This window comes from Topomyia yanbarensis, chromosome 3 (genome assembly GCF_030247195.1).
Source record: "Topomyia yanbarensis strain Yona2022 chromosome 3, ASM3024719v1, whole genome shotgun sequence".
Lineage (NCBI taxonomy): Eukaryota > Metazoa > Arthropoda > Insecta > Diptera > Culicidae > Topomyia > Topomyia yanbarensis.
The window spans coordinates 48,736,642-48,749,817 of NC_080672.1; the positions used below are offsets into that span (position 1 = coordinate 48,736,642).

The window sequence follows — 13,176 nt, forward strand, 5'->3', positions numbered from 1 at the left end:
TTTCTAGGCTAGCTGTTTTTCAATATATGACTCTGATGCTTTTATTGGCAGTATATATTTCAGCGATCTGATCTACGATCATTATAAATTTTGGTGCAACTCTTTTTAGCCATTATTTATAGAGCAGCTATATTTGGCGGTGGTCAGCTATTTCCGTCGCGTTCTTTATCACTTATTTTTATAATGATCCATCTTTGAAAATGAAGCACCTCGGTTATGCAGCAATTTTTTTTTCGATCTTATTTTAATGTAAATAATTAGGCAGTCTTCATTTCGTTAGATTCTGAATTGCACATATTTTGTCGTATGTAATTTTAAATGTTCTTTGATTTGATGGCATTGTAAGGGAGCACGTATCCGCCGGTTGATGCAATTCGAGCTGACATTTCCTTAGTGTTTATTTGACCGACTAGAAAACGAATCCACTGGATCTTTAATGCGCGTGGGATATACGCATGGTCTTGTCTGAGTGAATGATGACTTTTGAATTATGTATGAGGGTTGAGAATTGACAATTCGTAAGAACAATTCAAAACCAATTACCAATTTGTGACAATCATTTCAGCACGAGGAACAAATGTTTTATTGTCATATTTAATGGGTTACTTTTAATCCAAGAAATCGTCAATCAATTATATTGAGCTAATAATAAGTACGTACTATTTGGAAACGGAGGGCGTTTGATTCGTGTATGATATTAATATCGTTTAGCAACATCGTTATTTTTTCTATTTCGCGTCTACATTGTAATATCGCAAATTTTATCCTAACGAGGTGTAAAGTTTGAAGTTAAGGGATCCCAATATGCTTGTGATAATACCTATAAAGGACCATTTATAAATTCTGCCACGCTATTAGGGAGGAGAGCTATTACAAATTGTTACATAAATGGGATGGGGAGCAGGTCATGTGCTTTGACGCAATCGGTCGTTTTACACACGATTGTGCCATGTATGTAGGAAATTCTATAGAACATGGACACTTTTGCGTGTAGCGGCAGTAATGTGCTCACATAAAAAAGGAAAAACTGAAATCATTTGGTTCGTATTAGACCGAGGGGATAAAGAACGTGGTAATATGAGAGAGAGTTAGTTAGTATTGGACAATCTTTGCGTGACATAATTTATGAATGGTTCACAATACCACTTTTCCGATTTGCCTAGATTTTTATAAATCAGCGGTTATAAACCTTTTTTGTACCACGGACCCCTTAGAATTTACCTTGGGTTGCTGCGGACCCCCACGGATGAACATCGATTTTGAATGCTATCAATATATTATTTTCTATTTGTTACGAAACAAGATTTTAAATTTCAATATGCAATCGGAAAATATATATTCCTCCAGCAAAGACTTCAGGGCCCTCTAGGTGACCGCGGACCCCAGGTTGAGAACCACTGATATAGACTAACGTATCCCCTTAAACTCATTTTAAGATCCATTTTATATTGTCAACATTACTTCCGACAGCCGGCTGTCCAGAGCTCCTGTTTTTTAAACAAACCCTCGATAAACGGATACCCAAAGTTTAAAAGCCTTAACATTTAGAACATTTATGTATCCTACAATCAAAAAACTATTCGAAGTTTTTATGTACGACAATATATTCGCAGTCGCATCGCTTGCTTGAGGCAAATCCTGATTAAAGGCCTACCCACTACCCAATCCGTGGTACTTATGGGAATGTCACTGGGTCGGAGCCTTCCGTTAAGCAAGTACCACACCAACACTTCCTTTCTCGTACCCCAAGTTACGGCTTTGGACCGCAATGATGGTTTTCAGGCAAAATTCTCGCTTGGACTGGATCAATTTTTATTCCCAAACAAGTAGTCTGGCTGGAAATGAGGATTATCAGTCTGCAATCTACGAAGTATACCGTGCTTACGCAACGCAACACAACTATTTATAGAGCGACTATATTCTGTTTCGTACATTTGTACAACTCAAACAGGTAGGTTTATTTCGAATGCGGTGAAAAAAAAATTAATATTTCTTGCGTATGAAGTATATACATGTACATTTCAAGGAAATTTTAAAAAGCGGTTGTGATATTCTATTGCACCCAGCTACGCTCTGAAAATTTAGGACGACCGTTTTTGTTAGCGGCTTAGTGTTTGGTCGCATATTGAATGAAAATTACAGACATATTAGAAGAAGCAAGCTTTAAATCCCAACCTAAAAAAATATTGTTGATGCCAGGCCCAAACTAATTCATTCATATTCTGCTTCGCATATTGGCTGACACTGATACATCGCACAACGAGACAAGCATAACACAGGTAACAGTTTCTTATTTCATTTCTCCGTTTATCACCCAAATCACTCGATACATCGGAGCAAAACTGCCCAGAGCAGAGCTATAGACCATAACATTCATCTCAAAGAATCAACCAAGCATTACTTTATGCAGGCAGACTGCATCCATTCAGCTGTTTGTCTGTCGTCTTCCCCTTCGAACGAATTTTCCCCTTTTGACTTGAAGGGGAAGCAGCCGAAGATCGTGTTCGACGTTTGTGTGAACCGCAGGGGTAACCGTAACGTTACAGAGTTGTAGAATGAAGGAATACAATAGCTGCTGTTTGGTGCAAGTATCCGTGCGATCGGCGGAGTGCTGCTTTGCCATAAAGCGATAAGGGGAAGCATAGAAAACGGCATAAAACTGGTCGAACGAGAGTTTATTTCACACCAAACCATCGAACGGAACGGATCGAATCCGGTGGTGCTCTGATGCCAGGAGCCGTACGGAGAAGAGTTTCGCGGTTGAGCGGTCATGCGCGAAACCAAGATCGCTCCCGCGAGAACCGTTCTCCTGTTCGCTCGCGAATATGTTTGCTATGCTCCGGAGAGCTGTCGCCAGCACTGCAACCGACAGGACCTACCAACACGGTGTGTTACGAAGCGAGAGCATTCCGCAGTTAACTTCTTTTACATCGGAAACAGCCGCAATCAGCCAGCCCGTAGCATAGAACATAGCCGCGGCGAGCAACCAGCTGAGGGGACTTTACAAAAGGGAAAATTTAGTAACGTCGTGGCTTCGGTGAAAGCAAGTCGTAAAAGGCTGGTTTTTCGTAAACGGCACGGATATTCGCGGCGAATTTTCTGCAAACAAGTTTCGATTTTTCGGGTTGCGGTGCGTGCTTTAAAGGCAAAAGGGGTTTTTCTCGGAGGATAGACTGTTTGGCGATTTTTGGGTCGACGACCACCCACGCAGTTTCGCTAAACCGATTGTCGCTATTTTCGGTTGCCAATTGGGTTGATTCTTCGCCCCTCCTGCCACCCTTTACGTTCGGATATAAATTGACAAATTATGTGAAATGCTTTTCCGGTGGAGTTTTCCTTATCGGCGTTTCCGGGAGCTGTCCGCGGGCGATTCACAAAAGACTCAAGCTTAGTTATTGATTCCGGCTCTCCTGGAAGCACCAGTTTATCAGTGTCCTGATTTTGGGCAGGCTTGCTTTGTGACAGCAAGCACAGCCAGTGGTGGTTGTGGAAGGTTACATCACCGAACCGAACAACTGAGCATCCCCCGCGATTCGTCCCCGTTCGCGCCACCAGCCACCAAAGCCAGTGTAACAACAACAGACCAACCGTCGAGCGTCGCGGGTCGTTGCTTTATGTTGTGAGGTTTGTCTTCGCTGTCGTTTCGCCACACGAATCTGCGTGTGCCGTTGTTGGCCGGTGCTGGCGGTGGTAGTGTGAGTGTGATGTTTAACAGCGGAAAACATCGGCGCGGGTGTTGGGTGAGTAGCAACGGCAGCAGCAGCCGCAGCACCCGACAGTGAAGAAGGCGCACGAAAAGCGCAGGGAAAAAAAGAGGTTTTTCTTTGATTTATTTCTCGCAAATTACGATTTCATTGGCAAAAGTGGGTGTTCGAAGCAAAAAAAAGACCGAATCAAATCTGGAAAACAAAGGAAAAACTTCACATAAATTCGGTCTGATGTAACGTAAAATGAGAAAAAATAGGCAAAACAAGATTAAAATATATAACCGTACACAAACAAATGAAAACGATTCGTGAAAACGTTGCTATTTTTTTGCTTTGTGAAAAACATAAATAGAAAGGAAAAACAACAATCCTTCGACAGTGAGGGTCGGTTTGGGTAGATGATTTATTGGAACAAGTGTTTGTGCGAATGAATTATTCGTAGGTCGGTGTTGCTGCTGGTGTGGCTCTACGAAGAAATTCAGTGGTGTTAGAAATTGATCACTCGCGCCCTCCGGTCGATTCGGGTGGAGCACTTAAATGGAAGAAAAATAATAACCAAAAAGTCAAACCAAATTGAGGTTGAATTTTGGCCTCGGAAGCCAACCGAATCTGTGTAGTGTCATCTACAGAAAAATAGAAGAAGAAAGCAGTATTTTTGTTTCTCCTTTGGAAGAGCTGTCATAGTCAAAGACCAGTCTCGACCCAGTAGCGCTTGACAGCGAGAGTAAGGTGGATACGATATCTTGATGCCACACGCGCGACCTCCGCTGGTGAAGATCCAGTCGAGCATCTTGCGGCGTTGCAACACACAACGGTCCCGAATCGTTCGATCAACCGATCTCCGGACCATATTTTGACAGCTGACAGACGTGGATAAGTTTCGTGCCGATGTGAGTTTTCTTTTTGTTTACATTCTCTACCGATACCTTTATCATAATTCGACCAACCAAAGAACTAACAACAACAACAACAAAAAATGTTCTTGTTTTCCTTCGTTTTTGTATTGTAACCATTGATGTACCTACTGTTACGAAGTGAAGGAAGGTAGGAAAAAAATGAAAGCAACTGTCGAAACTTGTTTTGATTATGCCTCAAATGAACCCCCCAAATGAGAAGGCGCGGAAAGAAACTGTAACACGATACATGCTCAGTTGGTTGGAACTCGGGAGGAGACGGGAATCGAACCGGCCGGTTCAACGAGGGTTTCAATCATTTTTCCTGAATGTTCCCCGATCATGATGACGGTGATGATGATGATTATGATAATAAGTTGCTTCCTTCGGTGATAGACTTGAGGCGGGGTGCCTCGACAAGGGGATTAAGCTGACTTCGGTGTTGATAGTTTCGTGCAGTACAGGTAGTTGAACGGTAACTTACACCTGTAGCTGGCAAACAAAGTTAATGAAAATGTTAATCACTATAGTAAATACTAACGAGACTTGAGGTGGAAAAGTTTGTACCTGCCTGGGCTCTATCGGCGTTCTTGTGTAAGTGCCTGAAGATTATTTGAGGAAGTAATTTGAAAAGTTTGATTCTAATTATCAGTAGGTTCAAAGTTGGTAAAGAAGAGCCTAGCATGCGTCGAAATTTTCAGAGGTGGTGGAAATGGTGACAGCACAGCTGTCATCAGTACCAACAGTCTGTTATTAAAGGAAGTCGTGGGCCACTTTGTTTTTTCGTCCCACATATACAGTAGGGTGGGACAAAAATTACATTCCAGCTCCGAGCAAATTTTTAGGTACCGTTTGGGTCCTAGAACAACTGTTCAAATTCTCAGCTCGATCCCTGAAACTATATTTTTGCGCCCGCTGTTTTAAGTTTGCATGGGATTTTGTATGGGAAAATGAACTTTCACAAAACAATTCCTCCAGGAGTCGCTCATTACCTCTTAAAAATAAACCGTTATGTGGTTTTTATAGGAAATTTAACAAAGAAACAATTTCTCGAAAACCACGAAACGATCTGACGCTTGAGAAAAGAGTTATTAAGCTGAAACCAATGGATGCTCTGACTATTGATAAAATATTCATTTTTTCTAGCACCACTGCTGTTGGTTGTCCAATTATTTGAAATGTTGTTTTGATCTTCTCCAAATGTGTCTAATTCAATTATATGTACTGTTTGGCCACTTCACAAGAGTTTTGAGGGATAAATTGAGGCTTCTTTTGTACATAATTTGAGAAAGTTAAAAATTTTGCATTTAATTTGATCGTCAGCAGCAGTGATGCTATGCAAAATGAAATTTTTATCGATCTTCAGGGCATCAATCGGTCTTTTCTTAATAACTTTTTCCACAAGCATCAGATCGTTTCGCAGTCTTCTAGACTTTGTTTCCTTAACAAATTTACTATTAAAATTAGACATCTTTTTATTTTTAGGAAGTAACGGGCGACTCTTGGACGAATTATTTTGCAAAAGACGATTTTTCCATACGAAATCCCATGTAAACTTTAAACAGTGGGCGCAAAAATATAGTTTCGCCGATCGAGCTTAAAATTTGCAGAGTTGTTCTGGGAGCTAAATGGGACCCAAAAAGTTACTCGGAGCAAAATTTTATTTTTTTCATGCAACCGTGTCCCACTCTAATATACAGGCGACCAGTGGAAGAGTCCTTTCTCCAATAATTACAAAAGTTGCACTACTGGATTAAGGGGTCGCTAGAATTGAAAGCATTAGACGATTGATGAGTTATACTTTGAAAGGAAAAAGGCATGCCAATAACTACAAAAGGAAAGCCTTTACATTTTCCAATTTGTTTGGAAAGTAGAAAGTGAATTTCCAAACACTCGTGTCGCATAGGCATATCAATTTTATCTCAGCGCGCAAGAATATTTCGGCAAAAAAGATCTACACAGCAAAAAAAAAGTCGTGTAACTTTACGTCTTGCCAGATGCACATAAAAGGAGCGTCCCAATTCACATAAATTTACATGTAATTACATGTAAAAATGTGAGTTGTTCGGCTTTTCCTAGGTCATTCAGCCTAAGTTTTACATCAAAAGAGTCACAGTATTTTATTTTACATCTAATAGCATGTGAAATCCTTATATCGGATGGAAAAATATGTCGTTACGTTGTTTACGTCAAATGTAATTTTAATTTTTTCTAAGAGTGTATATTAAATGACCAGGATTGAAAAGCTCCCGTTTTTTATTTACTTCGTTTATTTGTCATGACTTGATACGTGTGGCGTTTTATATATTTACAACAAACAAGCAAAAAACTATTTTAACATTTGTCTTTCCATTTAATGTAGATTATTTAGATTACTTCGGAGAGAGAATTAGGGTCGTGAATCCTTCGTTCATGTTTTCTGTGTTCTGATTGTAGGTGTTAGTTGTTGCTGCAATGCCATCTAGAGTAGCCGTTGTTAGTTTAATATTTGACATTGGTTTAGCAGATTATCTTCGGCATTAAGGCAGTACTTCCATTCGTTTTATTTTTTAATGTGGTTGGAAATTCTTTGGACGGAGGGGAGAAACGATTTCTACTCTTCATGGACGCTCTCGAAGTAACATAAGATGTTTCCTAATGTGAGTCATCAGAATTAGATTGCCCAATAAGCAACCAAGCACTCTACATGGACAGGCTAAAAGGCATTTCTGTAAAGGATCTGTTCGAGCACTGCTTAACGGTGCTTAAGTATATTCCAACGCAGTTTGTAGGTAGAAAATGATGAAAGTTCATGCGAAGCTCTCCACAGTACAGATACTTTTCAGTACTCGAGAACCTTTTCGGAAATCAAACTATGAAATTCCTATATTCCTTCCTAAGCTAGAAATTGTTACTTAGTGACATCTTAGAATATCAACAAGCATTGTTTCTGGAGGAATAAAATTGATGGTACAATACGTGGCTTTTGGATTTAGAAACCCTTTAGTGGGACCACAAGGTAGTCGGGTACCTACGAAACTGAAATTCCTATAAATATTGTATTTTTTAACCCTTCAGACTCTGTGGAAATGAATGATCTGTTTTCCGGGATCCAGTTTTTCGGAGGTATGTGAATTCCAATGTAATCATAACACTATGAGTATCAAAACTCCTGGAATCGGTTCGAAGTTGCAAAAGTCATGAGCGTTTCAATGTTCAGGTACCAGGAAACTCTATTAAAGGAGATTTTTATTGGAAACAAAATTATTAAGATTATTTTTAGTCAGATTGAGAGTCAGTATTGAATTTTTCGATTGTTACATTTGCGATTGTTACATTTACGTGCGTTCCTTATTGCAATAATGTATATGTCTGATTTGATGATGGAGTTGTGTTGGCGTTGCTCGACAGTAGAGTTAATCTAGAATATTCCCGGATAGGAATATCCCTTGATTGCCTTGGGTTAGTGGTAGGCAACCTTCAGTATAGGGACCTGATGTGAATGATATAAGAAAACTGTACTCAGCGATGCTACTAGGCTCGTCACTTTTCACCTTAGCAAGTGGTAGTACCGATGTCTTGGTCGGGCGGGAGGAGTCTTACAGAAAGCTATCGGAAATTGAAACTATTGGGTTCAATTCCCGATTCTATCAAGTATCTTTCCGGAATGGAAATCTTTTTAATGGACCCTGGTTGTTGGCGGAATATTCAAAATGTATCTGGTTACGTTCTTTTGAAGGAAAGGATATGTCTGCAAATTGAACCAATCCGTTTTGTATTAAATGAATCTGTAATGAATGAAAATAGTATTTATCTTATAGATAAATCATTCAGCTCACACCTTTGTGGCGGTATGAGGTGGAATCATGATCATCATCATCACGTGTTAGACTGTTAGACGTAGGACAAACAGGCGGCCGATTCCAGAAGGATATAGTTCGGGAAGAGAAGATTCGGTAGATAATATATTATCCTCCACCATATTTACTGAACACAATTGCTTGCAACCAGTATCTTTAACTGTTAAAGTTCGTTCCCGTACCCCAACAGGTGTTTTTATGTCATACCTGGCTCGGTGTTCGCACCATCGATTTCATCTGCCCGTGTGGGTACATTGACGCGATATAGCAGCTAGAAGTAAGCAATCTAATTGGTCTGCTCGAGGTTATGCACAACAACTTTCTCTTTGTGTGCAAGCACCTTTGTTATCTGGATCACAACTAAATACTACTTAGTAACTACTTAGTCCCGTACGGCCTCCAGCCCTGAATTCGATTTAGTCCGGAATAAATTATCCAAGGCTCAGTCGACTATGATGGGTATTGTTTCATACAGTTTTGACATTTAATAATCTAAGACAAAAAAAATGTAAACGGAAAAGGGAAACAATCAGAAAGTGGCATGAGATCAGAGACAAGTATCTTTGGCTGTGTATCGTAGTAGTAGATCGTATCACGCTTGTAGATAATGCTGCTAACTAATTCACTCTACAACATTTAACAGTTACTGACGTAGGAAAAAGACAAAGCAAAGTTGTTTCATTTTTTGTGGTTCTAAGATGAATGAAAAAATTGATGCCCTAACAAAAGCTGAAGTTTGTCGGTCACGTCACAGGAACTTGTAGATCATTTCCGTAAATCTATCTAACAATAAATGAAGTTATGGACTCATGATGCTGTATAAGTGAACACAACTCGCGACAGTAAACTTGTTGCTATTTGTTTCCAATTATCATGTCTATGCAAGGAACGATGAAATTCAACGAGTTTACCATTGCCATCTCACTCACTCCTCCGTTACTAAATCCTACCAAACCGAACAACAAAGACAAAACCCCACGAAAACGAACAACAGGTGTAGTGATTGTCATTTTCATATGACAATCCGAATCTTCAATCTCGTTCTTGGTGGTACTCAGTCATTTTCGGAACTCATCTCAGTTTTCATGAAGTAAAATTATTGCTATTAGCTTCATAAAATACAGTTAGAACGCAGTAAACTCGGGAAATATGTGTATCTATCATGGTTCTATCTTCCAATACCATCGCTAGGTGACAAATCCTTGGAACCGAGCCGTGACCAATTAATAGGTTCACAAGGTTCGGGTGATATAGAAAGTAGCATCATTCTTTCTTAGTTTTCGCCCGATTTTGGGAAATGAAAATGCATTTTCGACACTACTCAGAAGTTTTTGTAGATAGCGCTTTCCCAAGTGACATGCAATTTGTATGTATAGCGCATATTTGTATCGGATGACAGATTCATAGCCAAATGTAATGATTGATTCGCCTTAGGGGAATTTCAAGGTAGCATGTAGTTGCAAACTCACCTTTGACGAACTCGCAACTATCTGTATCGTACAATCTGACTCATGGATCACTTTCATTTGACCAGAATGAAAAGATCTTTAGAAATACTAAAAATGTTTCCGAAGATACCACATATCTATAATTAACAGTTTAGGCACAAACAGTTCTGTTTTTCAAAATACTGGTTTGGAACGATTGGTACAGTATATTGTGTCACATTATAACTTGAATGCATTATTCTTAAAAACAGGAACAATCTAATTCCGAGAATGAACAAAAGTTTGTGATTTAACTAAAGATACCGAAGTCTCTGGTCTCACTTGTTTTGTGATAGATATTTTTTCTAGGGTGCTGCAGCGCAGGGTTTTCGTAGTATGTAGATCATTTAAAGTAGGGGAAAGTAAGCACTTTCAAAATGTATAAAAATAAAAAAAAACATCATTTTCATAACGTACCTGGCACTATTAATTGATCTAAAATGTTTTTTCCTTGAACTAGTGATCGTATAAGTTATTGAAGTTTGAAAAAGCCAGTTAAATAGCACTGATTTACCGCAAATACTTATCTTGACTTTCTACTGTGGTTAAAGTTTATCGTGCATCTAAAAAGGTAGTCTTATTAATTAATTTGTCAGGATAGGTGGTTAGTTGAACTTTCGTGTCCGTAGGTCATAGTGTGCTTTGTTTCTTTAGCCCTAGTATGCGGCGGATCAAGTTACCACACGTTTTTACAAAAACCTCGTTTTGGTATGATTTTCAAAACTGTTCATATTACTGACAGGGCATAGTATTCGGATTGACACATTATTCATAGCTCTTACAATTCGAATTGACTACATGGTGGCGAATTCTACAATTGAAATTTTTATTTCATTGAAAAGTTATGGGAAGAAAACAAAAGCGTACCCACTCTCCCCTACTGACACGGGACAGACTGATTTTCATAAGTACACAGCGTGGTCTGAGAATTAGCTGTAGCCAGCTTTCCAGCCAGTTGAATCGAAATCTTACCACTCGAAACCCGCTCAGAATACTTGGGAAAAAATCTTCCTTCTATCTTCCTAAATGGAGAGAGCCTCTTCATAGGACGACAAAACTCCCCAAATAGCGGCATTGGGTATTTGGTTGCGACATAAATTTGCTTATAGGGTATTGGGTACGGAGACAGATCGTGTAATCGTACCTCGACTGAAATATCTTCAATGCAGACGGAAATCGTCACACTAACATTGTCATACTGAACATATTCTTTTATATTGTCTCGCAAAATAAAGGTTCCTGTTGCACCTAATCCTATCACTGCAATATTCCGTACCTGATAGTACTGAATTTTGGACATTCAGATTTGTCGACACGCATTTTATTTAATATATATCTACCCAATACGTACCCAAAGAGTTGAAAATGAAAAAAAAATCCTGGCAAAAACCACTTCATTCTGTGTACAAACTGAACTCGGTAACGTTTTAAATCTTCTAAACGGTCTGCATTGAAAAAAAATCCTCCATATTTCCGACGCCATTTCTACAGATTCGTTGTATTATGTCAAACTATAGTAAACATTTGCACATGCGAATCTCTCGCATTCACGAACATCGTTCTCAAGATGGCATTGAGTCCAATTCTAAGGGTTTTTGGAATAATAGAAATTAGGTCAAGTCAACTGTCGGTTGTGATCCGTGATGCAAATGAAGCTTCATCCAGCAAAGATCTTTGTAATTTGTGCCATGAACAGTTTCATATTGACTCCCAATTGGTCAACACTGTCGTATGCATCTTTTGTTGTAGTCCTACTTATGCAACGTCGATCCGTGCATGATCCCAGCGATTGTTCTGAAAGACGGTTCGTCTAGTTTCTCGACGTGTTTTTTCATACTTCCTTAACGTTCAGAGATTTCTCTTGATTGTTGGAAGCGAGTTGCCGCCTTGTGCGCCACATCTAAGTTATTCGAGTCAACCATCCTAGGCCAGCAAGTTGGTGTCAGTTACTGACGAGTGGGTTCGTATTCCATTCAAATCCAACTTTTCTTAGTTTAAAGTTTAAAACTAAAAAATTGAATGTTTTCCAAAAATACATCAAATCAATGCAAATTATTGCAACCTTATTGCCGCTTTCGACAAGACACCTATATACCTTGCCATGGCAGTTTCCATTCCTCTTTTCTCAGTTGATTAAGTTCTTCCCGAATTGATCGTCAAATGAGTGTTAAAATTCCCTAATATTTGCTACTCCCTCGAATGTTCCACAGGGTAGCCACCTGGAACACACAATTTCCCTATTACACATAGACGGCGTGCACTATTCTCTTAAATGTCTCTTTCCTATACTGATGTCTTCAAGTAATTCATCATAGTTAAACGCTTTGATGATGCAAGATTTCTTAAATGCGGAGTGAAAAAATTCATTTCAGTTAGTTTTGAGCGCATCTAAGTGCTTTGTAATTTCCTTACTTTTTTGACAATTCCGAAAATTTATTTACGTGAGGGTTCGCATCGAATCGCGTTTAATTACTTATAAACTTATAAACCTTATAAACAGGCTAGCTGAAATGAGCAGAGATATGGCATGCTATAAGAGGCAAAGGTTGGTTTTAAGGACAATGTTTTTGTTTAATTTGTTTATTTCACACTGGACGTAGTGGAGGCTTAACGGATCGGGCTTATCAGATTTACATTCTCCCTGAGCCAAGAGAGTATAATAATTTTTGATGGCGAGTTGCGCAGCTCTTTCTCGTATTTCTGCAAAAGAGTGCTTAGAGCTTCTTTTAATGGAAAGCTGCAATTTCCTCCGGGTCTGTTGGTACACGGGACATGATAATGCATCACATGAACCCTCCCCGCTATGGGCACACTTTTCAGCTATCCCAATGCAAGAGTAATCCTCATGGTGCTCTGCACAATCAGCAAACCAAGTCTTCTTGATAAAATGGCACATTTTATTGTATTAATGCAATGTGGCAATGCGTGACGCGTGGTATGAATAGTCGAACAGACAAACGACCCTTCTCGAAGATGACGTTACTATGGACAAAGCAGTCCCACCAAGTAGGGACACACATTTTTGTCCCATCTAGTGCGACTACCATTCAAAATATTCGCTTAATGAACCCAAGGGTGCTTCAAACAGCCATTCCCGTGCTCCAGTGAACCCATGCATACCAAACTCGAATCGGTGACCACACCATCGATCTCAATGATGTGAGCAGACACGTAAACGCGGCATGTCTTCGTAACAGACTTGTCGCCACTAACGTGATTTGCTTGCCGTAGACAGAATATCACTAGTTAG

General features: G+C 39.4%; 1 protein-coding gene across 2 annotated transcripts in view; it reads left to right on the top strand.

The window, feature by feature from the left end:
* The first annotated feature begins 3,009 nt into the window (after window positions 1-3,009).
* LOC131691337 (MOXD1 homolog 2-like) overlaps window positions 3,010-13,176 on the top strand; it is a 611,999-nt gene continuing 601,832 nt past the window's right edge. For both annotated transcript variants that reach the window (XM_058977649.1, XM_058977648.1), the window contains exon 1: window positions 3,010-4,597. The gene's annotated coding sequence lies outside the window, so the exon portion shown is untranslated. The remainder of the gene's footprint in view (window positions 4,598-13,176) is intronic.